This window comes from Pelodiscus sinensis, chromosome 4 (genome assembly GCF_052426305.1).
Source record: "Pelodiscus sinensis isolate ZL-2025 chromosome 4, ASM5242630v1, whole genome shotgun sequence".
Taxonomy (NCBI): Eukaryota; Metazoa; Chordata; order Testudines; family Trionychidae; genus Pelodiscus; species Pelodiscus sinensis.
This window is the reverse complement of record NC_143055.1, coordinates 90,371,880-90,382,398: the sequence shown is the minus strand read 5'-3', so window position 1 is coordinate 90,382,398 and position 10,519 is coordinate 90,371,880. Positions and strand designations below refer to the sequence as shown.

At 38.7% G+C, this 10,519-nt stretch overlaps 1 long non-coding RNA gene across 1 annotated transcript; it reads right to left on the bottom strand.

The window, feature by feature from the left end:
* Positions 1-1,004: 1,004 nt before the first annotated feature.
* On the bottom strand, positions 1,005-10,048 carry LOC142829422 (uncharacterized). The gene is made up of 4 exons (XR_012903822.2): positions 9,823-10,048; positions 9,326-9,472; positions 6,488-6,571; positions 1,005-2,382 (listed from the first exon to the last, which is right to left on the bottom strand). It is a non-coding gene; the product is annotated as an uncharacterized LOC142829422 (long non-coding RNA).
* Between the last annotated feature and the right edge of the window lie 471 nt (positions 10,049-10,519).

The window sequence follows — 10,519 nt, the reverse complement described above, 5'->3', positions numbered from 1 at the left end:
AAACACTTAATTGAGGTAGTTACAGTATAGCTAGTACCACTAAAGCAATTGTATCTGGAGGTTAGTTTTAGGTAGGTAAGTATCTCAAACATTCCCCAGCATATTCATGAAAGTCATGTGTTGAGCAAGACAAGGCTTGGAGATATTTTTTGGTGAAATATACTTTGCATTTTTTAATAATTAATTGGTGGGGTCAGGCCTGGCCTTTGGGCAAAGTGAGAGAGGTGATCACCTCGGGCCCCATGCATTCAGGGCCCCTCACTGTCCACCTCCTGGTCCTGCCCACCTGGCTGGGAGCCATGTGGCTCAGTGTGCTGCCTTGGGCCCCGCACGCTCTTTGGCCGCTCTTTGGTCCTGTAACCACAGACTATACTCCCCCCCCCTTCAGCTCATTCAATATATTCATGATTGAACTATTTCTTAATGACAGAATTGATCAAGTCTTTTGACATTGACTGTGACATTGTGACATCGGACCATCTTAAAATGTGGAGATCAAATGCTGTTCGCTATTCCATTTTTTAACTCAATCCAGGAATAAAATACATAAAAATAAAATGTTCCCCACTGCTTCATCACTTACCACTGGGAAGCTTTTAAAGGCTTCGTTGGAGGCTATATAATCTCTTATGCCACCTTTACAAAGAAATAGAGTGAACATAGAATTGATGTGTTTGTGAAGGATGCTAAGGCCTTGTATGTAGACTTTGCTTTTGTCCTCTCCCAGAAAAACTCAGAACCCTCATCAATCTAAGATATGAAATTAACAAAGTAATGTCTGCAAAATGTATTTTTTTTTTCCATTTAAAGCAGAGCCACTGGGAATCTGGGGAGAGCCTACAAGCTCCTGGCATACAGACTTAAGCAGATGACTAACAAAATTGCTTCTATCTGTGATAATAGTAATAAATTATATTCAACACAGTCAGATCTTAATAAACAATTTCAACAGTTTTATTTAACTGAAGAGGGAATGATGAGGCTTATCAGCAGTAAATGGCAGACACCAACAAACTCATCAGGGATTAACAATAGAAAAACAACAATAAATGCACTGGACAGAGTATTTTAAAGGCTACCTGAACAGGGAGCCATCTGAAGGAGAAACAAATATCCAGAAGACAGAAGAACTGGAGATCAACACAGAAACACCAACTAAAGAATAGATCATTCAAGCCATCAAAGACTTGAAAAAGGGGAATATCCCTGGCAAGGAATTTTAAAACACAATTTTTCAAGGTAAATTCTGTGTTAGCATCTATCCTGACGCCTCTATTTACATCAGACTGGGAAAGGGAAAAAAATTAGTGGACAAATGGAATTACAGAGAAAATACAGAAGAAAGGAACTCTCATTCACTGTAATAACTGATGTGATATCATGCTTTTTATCTGTGCCAAATACAGTGTTGTGCAAGATCACAGTCCAGCCTATATCAGAGGTAATTCATAGCATTCTCAGAAATGAGCTAGCTGGTTTTCAAAAAGGATGTGGATGTGAAGATCAGATCTTCACTCTTCAAAATGTAATAGAGCAATGCATAGAATGGCAACATATTTACATAAACTTCATACACTTTGAGAGAGGTTTTGATAGCATTCACAGGATATATTCTGCAGGCATGCAGAATCTGTCTCCATATATATCAGATCATTCTGTTTCAGTTTTACCTGTAGTACACATCACAGTGAGATCAGTTGTGAAGTCAAAACGGGTATATTGGGGGTGGATCATGTCTCCAGCCTCTTCAAATTTGCTATTGTCTGGCTAATGCAGCAAACAACAGAAGACATTTCCAGAGGCATTAAATGGACATTCTTCTCCTTTGAAAACGATCTTACTCTCGTATCACACATTCAACAACATATAGAAAAAGAAAAAAAATTTGACTCAACCCCTTCAGCCAGCAACCACAATAACATATATATCATAATAGTGCCCTACCATCACCAGTATGGATAGCGGATTATGTTCTAACCAATGTAGAAATATTTATATTCTTGTGAACTATCATCCAGGAGGGTAGAAAACACAAAGACATGTAGAATAAAATCATTAAAGGCAATCTGGATATCCTCAAAATACAGTAACAAGCAATATCGAGATTTGTCATAATTGCATGCTTTCAATGTTACTTTTATAGTTCAGAATTCTAGGGAACGAGAAAGTCTGACAAGCTCAAACTGTCTTAATTCCATAAAACGTACCTCAGAAAAATCCTCCATATCTTTTGGTCCAGCGCAATCTCAAACTAAGATCTAGTCACACCATGCAGCCAAGATGATGTGAGCACCACCATTGCCAGGAGGTGCTGAAAATGGATTGACCATGTGCTTCGGATTGAAACTGATTCTATCACCAGAGTAGCAATAAGAAGGACACCTGAAGGAAAAGGAAAATGAGGCTGCCTGAAAACAACATGGCAAAGGAAGGTGGAAGCTGAGCTAAAAACCCTGGTGTATAGATGGGGAACCATTGAAAAACTCACCATAACAGACATGGAGGAGCTTCATCACTGCCCTAAATGCCAGATAGTAATAGAGAGATAGCTGTGATAGTCTGATCTTGCTAAAACAAAAGGAAAAACTATGCAGCACTTTAAAGACTAACAAGATGGTTTAATAGTGATGAGCTTTTGTGGGCCACTTTTTTCATTGTATTCCTTTGGTATATATGATCATGCCAATTCTCTTCCAGAATATGATCTGAGGAAGTGGGTCTGGCCCACAAAAGCTCATCACGTATTAAACCACCTTGTTAGTCTTTAAAATGCTGCAGAGTTTTTCTAAATGCCAGAGGGATTGTGGGAATATGATGGATGATTATATATTTATTGGATTGTCTCTGCCACAGATCTCTGCATCTGAGGAGGAACTTTGAGATGCTTCTCTAGAAATCACAGAACTGAGTTAGGCTATACAAGAAATGAAGATTAGAAAGGTTCATGGTGCAGATGTGTTCCTAGTTGCATTATAAACGTTTTCTGAAACTGTGACCATATCCAGTAATCTAGGTGTTAATGAAACCAAGAATGAGCACACTCTCCAGCTTACTCAATAAAAGATGTAATTTCAGTTATTCCTAAATCTGGAAATACTTTGGACTCTGCAGTAATTACAGACCAATTCCTGTAGTCAATTGTGGTGATAACGTTTTAGCTACGAGACTGGATAAAGTTCTCCCTCACATTACTCACATAAATAAGGTAGACTTCCCTCATAATAGAAATGGCTCAGGTAATTTGTGTCAATTAACTGACATTATTGCTGCTTCAAGACATTGTAAAGAACCCTTAGCTGTTGTTTCTTTATATGTCAAAAGGGGCTTTGACCACATAGCCCCAAGCTATCTTTTCCATGTGTTGGCAAAATTTGGGTTTGGTAACCAATTTATTGCTTGGATTAAGCTTTTATACGCTAATCCAACTTTTAAGGTAGTTACCAATGGTATTATTTCTGCTCCATTTCCTTTAAAGAGAGATGAGATAGAAGAAAAAGGGAATGACCCTATTTGATTTAGTTATAGAAACTTAAGCCATTGCCATCTAAGAAAATTGACACACTCAAGGTATCAGAGTCAGAAAGAGTACAAAAACTTCACGCTAATACATTTTCAGCACTGTGGGCATTTATTTAAGAGTTTCAATGTATTTAGGAGTTCAATGACAGTTTCCTATTTTTGGAACTCTTGTCTCTGGCACACAATTTTGATATGTATTTTTTGATAAATATTTTGAAAGTCTCCACCTGCTCCCCAGTCTAAGAATTCCAAGAAAAGCTTCACAGATGTATGAATCAAAGTGAAAATGAAATGTAAGATTTGCTATCATAAAAAAAAATGTGGAATACATTATTATTCTACTCCCACAACTGTGTGTGGGAAGTGATAAGTGCAAAGATAGCAGAGACTTAACAGCCATACCTTTTAGTACAGAACATTTAAACCCATGTCTAGAAGAGATGTCTGACTTTCAATTAATTAAAACATCACTTTGTTGACATTAGCATGTTATTACAGTTATTTGATAAAGTAAAAAGTGTTTTTAAAAGCATTATTTTAACAAATCATACTCCTTTTCTTTTGAAGACTTCCTCAGATTTTTTCGCTTTGTCAGCATAAATTGACAAATGAAATGTACAATAAAATGTTTGTTTTGATTAATAGACTAAACCTATGTCACTATTAGGGACATACAGTATATTAACTTCACAACCAATATATATGTGTAGAGCAATAAATAGCTTGATAAAGCTAATATGGAGAAAAGCATCCAGGATGTGGCACTACTGGTATCGGGGTATGTGATATGGTGTTCACAACTCTGCTCACCTCAGAGGGTTACAATAGCTGGGAAGGGTGCTACTAAGCTGACAGGATGCACCTGGAGAAGGATTATGCTGACTAGAGTTAGCACTAATACAAGATGGAGCTTAGCTGGCCCAAAACAGGTATACAGAGAGTTCTGTGAACAGAGAGGTCTGCAGTTACTCTCTAGAAATAGAGAAAAGATAGTAGAAGACATAGGGACAGTAGAAGCCCTCAGATCCTGGTCCTGAGAGAAGGGAATATAGAAAGGCGAGTGGGAAAAGAGTCTGGCAGAGATGAAGTAGGAAGCAGCCCAGGAAAAGAGATTGTGACATTGAAGAACTTGGCTGATGGTTGTAGGAACCATGGGCTGGAACCTAGAGTAGTGCATGGGCCTGGGCTTTCCTACAACTACTGTCAAAGTTGCACAGACCAGGCTCAGAGCAGAAGTCTGCGTAGGAGCATTTTCTAGACACATCCTACAATGTGAGGGACTATAATGACCTGTCTAGAAGCCCAAGGCTGGAAGAGAGAGGATCCTGAATTGCAGAGAGGTAGCAGGTGTGAATGAGCAGTGGAATCTGTGCATTGGACCATGAAAGAACTAATCCCGAGCCTGAGGTGTCCTAGTGGTAAGAGTACCCCCACAATCACAAAATGGAAATCCTAATATTTTGAAACAAAATACAGGACTATGTAGCACTTTAAAGACTAACAAGATGGTTTATTAGATGATGAGCTTGCGTGGGCCAGACCCACTTCCTCAGATCAAATAGTGGAAGAAAATAGTCACAACCATATATACCAAAGGATACAATTTTAAAAAAATGAACACATAGTCATGTATTTTGCTTCAGCTACACCAGACTAACACGGCTACATTTCTATTAATATTTTGAAAATGTGCCAGATACAGCAGAAGTATAAAAGGCCATATTCTGCCATTATTCTGGAGACAGACTTGCCATATTTGTGCCTGGAAACTATCTAATAACTACAGTTGAAGGAACTACGGGCTCTTAATTTCACTGATTTGAAAAACTGACAAACCAATTCAGAAAATTCCAAAAGCTTGTGTCAAATCAAAAGGATCGATCCCGATTTTGTTCTATGTTAAAACATTTTTTGACTCAACATCAATATTTTTGTTTCTGGGCACTTCTTAACATGATATCAAAAGAAACAGAATGGCTGGAGGAGAAGCTGCTGCTTCTATTGTAACCTTTATCCCAGTGAAGTCATTGGGGATGTGGTAGATCTGGGATCTACTCCCATATCTGCTTGATGTGTAGAAGGGATTTGAACTCCAGTCTCCCACTGAGCTATAGATATTGTGACCTTGGTTTCTCTTTCCTTCCTATTAAATCTGTTCTGCTTTGTATAAACACAGTAATTGGAGCAGGCACATGAACTTAAGTCCCAGATGATTGTCTTAATCACTGGAGTTTTGTACCTTAAACTGACCAGCCGGATGTATTGTAGACCTGGCCTTAATTTCTGCAGTGGTGATTCAATGAATACATGTAATTGTCCCACAGATTGTGTCTACCAAGCCATACAGTCATAGCTGCTAGTTTGCGTGTTGCTATCAACACAATTCTCTAGCTCAGGCTACGTCTAGACTGCAGGCTTATTTCAGAAGAAGTTTTTCTGGAAGAGAGCTTCCAAGAAAACTTCTTCCGAAAGAAAGTGTCCACACTGCCAAAGCACATCAAAAAAGCGATCTGCTTTTTTGAAAGATAGTGTCCATTCAGTGTGGACGCTATCTTGCATTTAAGCTGTGATTACTATGGATGGAGTGGCCACCAGGGTACCAGTGCTTTTTCCTCTTCTTCCGAAAGAATTCCCTCTTCCCCATCCACACACGCCTTTTTCTAACAGAGCTCTTTCAGAAAAAGGCTTCTTCCTCGTAGAAAGAGGATTACCATTGCCAGAAAAATCCCTCTGTTCTTTTGAAAGAACACGATTGCAATGGGTACATAATTGAAGTTTTTTCAGAAAAACTGCCATTTTTCTAAAAAAAATCTTTGTAGCGTAGACATACCCTCAGTGTTCTCTCACAGGAAGAATGGTCATGTTCCAGCCATTGTCAAAACTGCAGTTATGTTCAGCCATGTTTGAAAATTAATAACATTTTCTGCTAACCATCTCAATTAGAATCCACAGGCCAAAGGTTACAAACCTGATAATGGATTCTACTTCCCAATTTGTATTTGAAGTGCATTCATCTCTTTTGTATTAATACTTTGTATTGAAAGCTTTTGACCTGTACAAAAGGAAGAAAATAAGATAGCTGAGAGTGATTTTTATTGAGGAATAAATATTATACACTAATGAATGTACTGAAAATAACATTCCATACACAAGGAGACTAGAAACTCATCATTAGGGAATTAATCAAGGGGGTGTATCATGCTAATGTAATTTTCTAAATACATTGACAAATCTGACCATTTATTCAAAATGCGTTTGCTTCTGATATTTTCTTGTGCTATCTTTTGTTAAAATAATTAAACTGAACATAGATTAAGGTGCTATAAGTTTTCACAGACAAAGCTTTCCAGTAAGTCTTCTCTTCTTAGGAAGCATTTTAGTGCTCACAACTACTTCAGGAAAAGGAATGGAGACAAAGTCAATGATACTGGAGAGTAAAGGGTGTTGCTAATATGAAGCATGCATAGCCTCTGCCCCCACTCAGGTACTCTTAGGCTGTGTCTACACTGGCCCCTTCTTTGGAATAGCCATGCTAATTTAGAACTTTGGAATAGGGAAATGCACGGGGGATTTAAATATCCCCCGCGGGATTTAAATAAACATGGCCGCCGCTTTTTTTCCGGCTTGGGGAAAAGCCGGAAAAGAGCATCCAGACTGGCGTGATCCTCCGGAATAAAGCCCTATTCCAGAGGATCTCTTATTCCTACTTTCAAGGAATTATCCTCCGGAATAGGGATTTATTCCGGAGGACTGCGCCAGTCTGGATGCTCTTTTCCGGCTTTTCCCCAAGCCGGAAAAAAAGCAGTGGCCATGTTTATTTAAATCCCGCGGGGGATATTTAAATCCCCCACGCATTTCCCTATTCCAAAGTTCTAAATTAGCATGGCTATTCCGAAGAAGGGGCCAGTGTAGACGTAGCCTTAGTGACTTCACTGGAATGAACACTTTACTAAGGAAGTACTCAGATCTTTGCAATAGAAAGTCATAAGACAGATAAGCAATTCATACTCCTAGAATATCAACTGGTCATAACCTATAAAATATACACAAAGCACTAATAATTAGCTCATTAGGATTGTGATCTTGCAATATAAAATTCTTGTTTAGACTACTGTGAGAACACAGGTGATGCTGGTAGATAACTAGCAAAGGAACAGGTCTGAGGCAAGGAAGAGCTTTATGAGTTGCTGTCATCTATTGGGGGCAGGGGGATTAAGTACAGTGACACCCTTACAGTTTATATTACATTTACCGCTCTCCAAAATCACATTAGTAAGTTCTTTGCCCTATCTAGTCAATGGAATGAAATGCTTGCAGTTGGACAGTAGGATGTTCCCCCACCTCCTGTCATAATTCCACTGTTTTGCTGTTCTCAAAATAATAGTCCTGCTTCCCAACACCACTGTTCAGTACCTGAAGCAGGTATCCATTGTGTGGTTAAGGTGAGAGAGTTTGAAAGATTAATCTAATGGGGGGGGGGGGGGGTTTGTTTTGTTTTTTCATAGTATTTGCCATTCTGGAAAGTCCAAAAAAGGCCTTTTCACTTGGACTTCCAGATAGAACTAGAGCTAAAAAGTTCAAAACATGGTATATTTGCCCTCATGGTATTTCAGATAGCTATTGGAAATGGGAACATCTCATGAGCTTATTTTCACAAACTTCCAGCTGAATTTGTTGGCTGGTATATTTTGGATAGTTCAGCTAACTTTTTTAAGTTGAACTTTGAGGTTTCCTCCATCACTTACATGTCACGATTAATTCAGCTAGTAAATGTTTCATCTGAACCTTTTCAAAGGTTAAGATTCAGTTTTCAGAGAACAAGTCACAGTAATTGGAATTTACCCTTGACTTCTCACTGTGCTCTTTGACTGAGGTGCACAATTTGTTTTCAGAAAGCAAAATATTTTATTGTTGCCCAAAAGGAGAGCTTTCCTTCATTTCTGGCAAAAACAGAAGGAAAAGGCATGAATATATTTTTTTTCTGCCAGAAATAGGGAACTTCTGCATAGATAATAGCTAATCAAATACCCAGCTGTGAATACTGCTCCTTAATACTGACTAAGGATAGTGTATGAGTTATTTTTATTTGTTACTTTGTCTCCCCTGCCTTCACCCTAAGCTTCTTATCCAATCCACATGAGATTTTTGTATCTTTTAGACTGACAAAAATAAAAAAGATTGTTACTTTTTGAATGCTGTATCATGTTGAGCACAATAGGGTCCAGTATAGCTGAGGCCACTGATGCTAATTTAATAGATACGTTAAAAAAATCCATTAGCACAGCAAAAAGGTTGCAAAACCAAGTGTGCATGTAACAGGACGGGAAATGCTCTGATATTATTCAGTACACAGTTATGATCTTTTTCTTTCCTCTGTACCTGAACTTAAGACTTGCTGAGGCACAGACCAGAGTTTTGCCTTTCTAGGGTGTTCAAAAAAGTGTTACAAAGAATGAAATCTTGGGGCTATTGTATGTAAAATAGATGTTAATAGTTCAAGTCAATTTCAAAGAGTATCTCAAAGTTTCTTAGTACAACAAACAATACACACACAACACATTGTAAATCATAATTTGGAATACTGTGATACTGTGAATAGTTTTTTAACAAAAGCTATTAGACAACATATCTACTCTTCCTTTTTCCTGACTTCTTCCTTTTGTTTGCTACAACCATGAAAACATAAGGTTTCAACATAACATTATGTATACCTAGTGCAGATATGAAATCACATTTCCCTCTGATATTTTTTCTTAGAGATGATTTCTCAGTCTTTGTAGTGTGATCATCATATGTATTGTATTACCTGGACTTCTCAAAGCTAGAAGAGAATGGTAGAATATCAGTCCTCTCCAATGCTTCAGAACCTTCCAGCAAATAAACAGTCTGGGACATTTAGAGGTAGTAGCATTTTAGCTTTGGGTTAATATCTGACAAGTCATCTCAGTTGCTGCTACAATAGAAATTTGTATCAAAAGTTGGTTAGAGCTTCAGATCAGCATGTAAAATATCCATTCTCTCAATCTCTAAAAGGTTCTTGATCTTTGGGGTGTTCTCTTCTCCCCATCAGACCAACTAAATCAAATAAGAATTCACAAATCTTCACTTTATTAAATGCTGTCCCCCAGTCTTTTTATAACAAACAGATTCCCAGCTTAAAACAGTTAGCTGCTAAATTCCACAGGCTCTTTAGCTACTGTGAGGTAACAAATGCTTAATTCTAACTTTCCCTTTAGTCCTCCTCTGTGCCCCAAACATTATCCTAATGGAGGGCTTAGGAAATAAAGCTGGAAAAGCACTTACCTATATCCAAAATCAAACAGCAATTGGGACTCAGCCTTCAGAGCAAACACAATTCTTGGTGCTATACTGATCAGCAACTGAATCTACAAGCTTGTTTCCAACTCTGTTTATTACCCCCATTCCGCCCCCGCACCAATATGCACAAACTGATTGCTCAACTCTGAGAGTGAAGTATGAGGTTGGTGGCTCACAACTTCCTACGCAGCATCAGAGTGACTCCTAAGCATGTCTGGTTCCCGGGGCTGTCAACAGAGTTGTCAGCCCCTGAGCATGTTTGGAGGAGGTGGCTCTGGGCCTCTGGAAGGGGTGGGGCTTTGGGTCGAAAGATTGGGTCACAGGCCTAATTTTCACCAACCAGCCCTTCATTGCTGCCCAGGACTCCAGTTTCTGCTGCAGTAATGACAGCAGCATTTAGGAGGCTCAGACCTTTTTAAATCACCAGGCCCTAGGGAAACTGTCCCTCCCCTTCCCAGCCTCTCATGGGTGGCCTTGCTGGTTACCATAGTCTGGAAGTTTCTGGTCATTCTGAGTTGCCCTACCTTCCTTTCTGCAGGTGTGCAAAGACAAAATATCCAGCTAAAATGTATTCTTCTTCCCATCCCCTTGAAAAACAGGTAAATATTGCACTATAGACCACATGGGTTACACGCAAGTTAAGATATGCAAAAATTAAGTTAACCCCTTCAAAATTAATTTG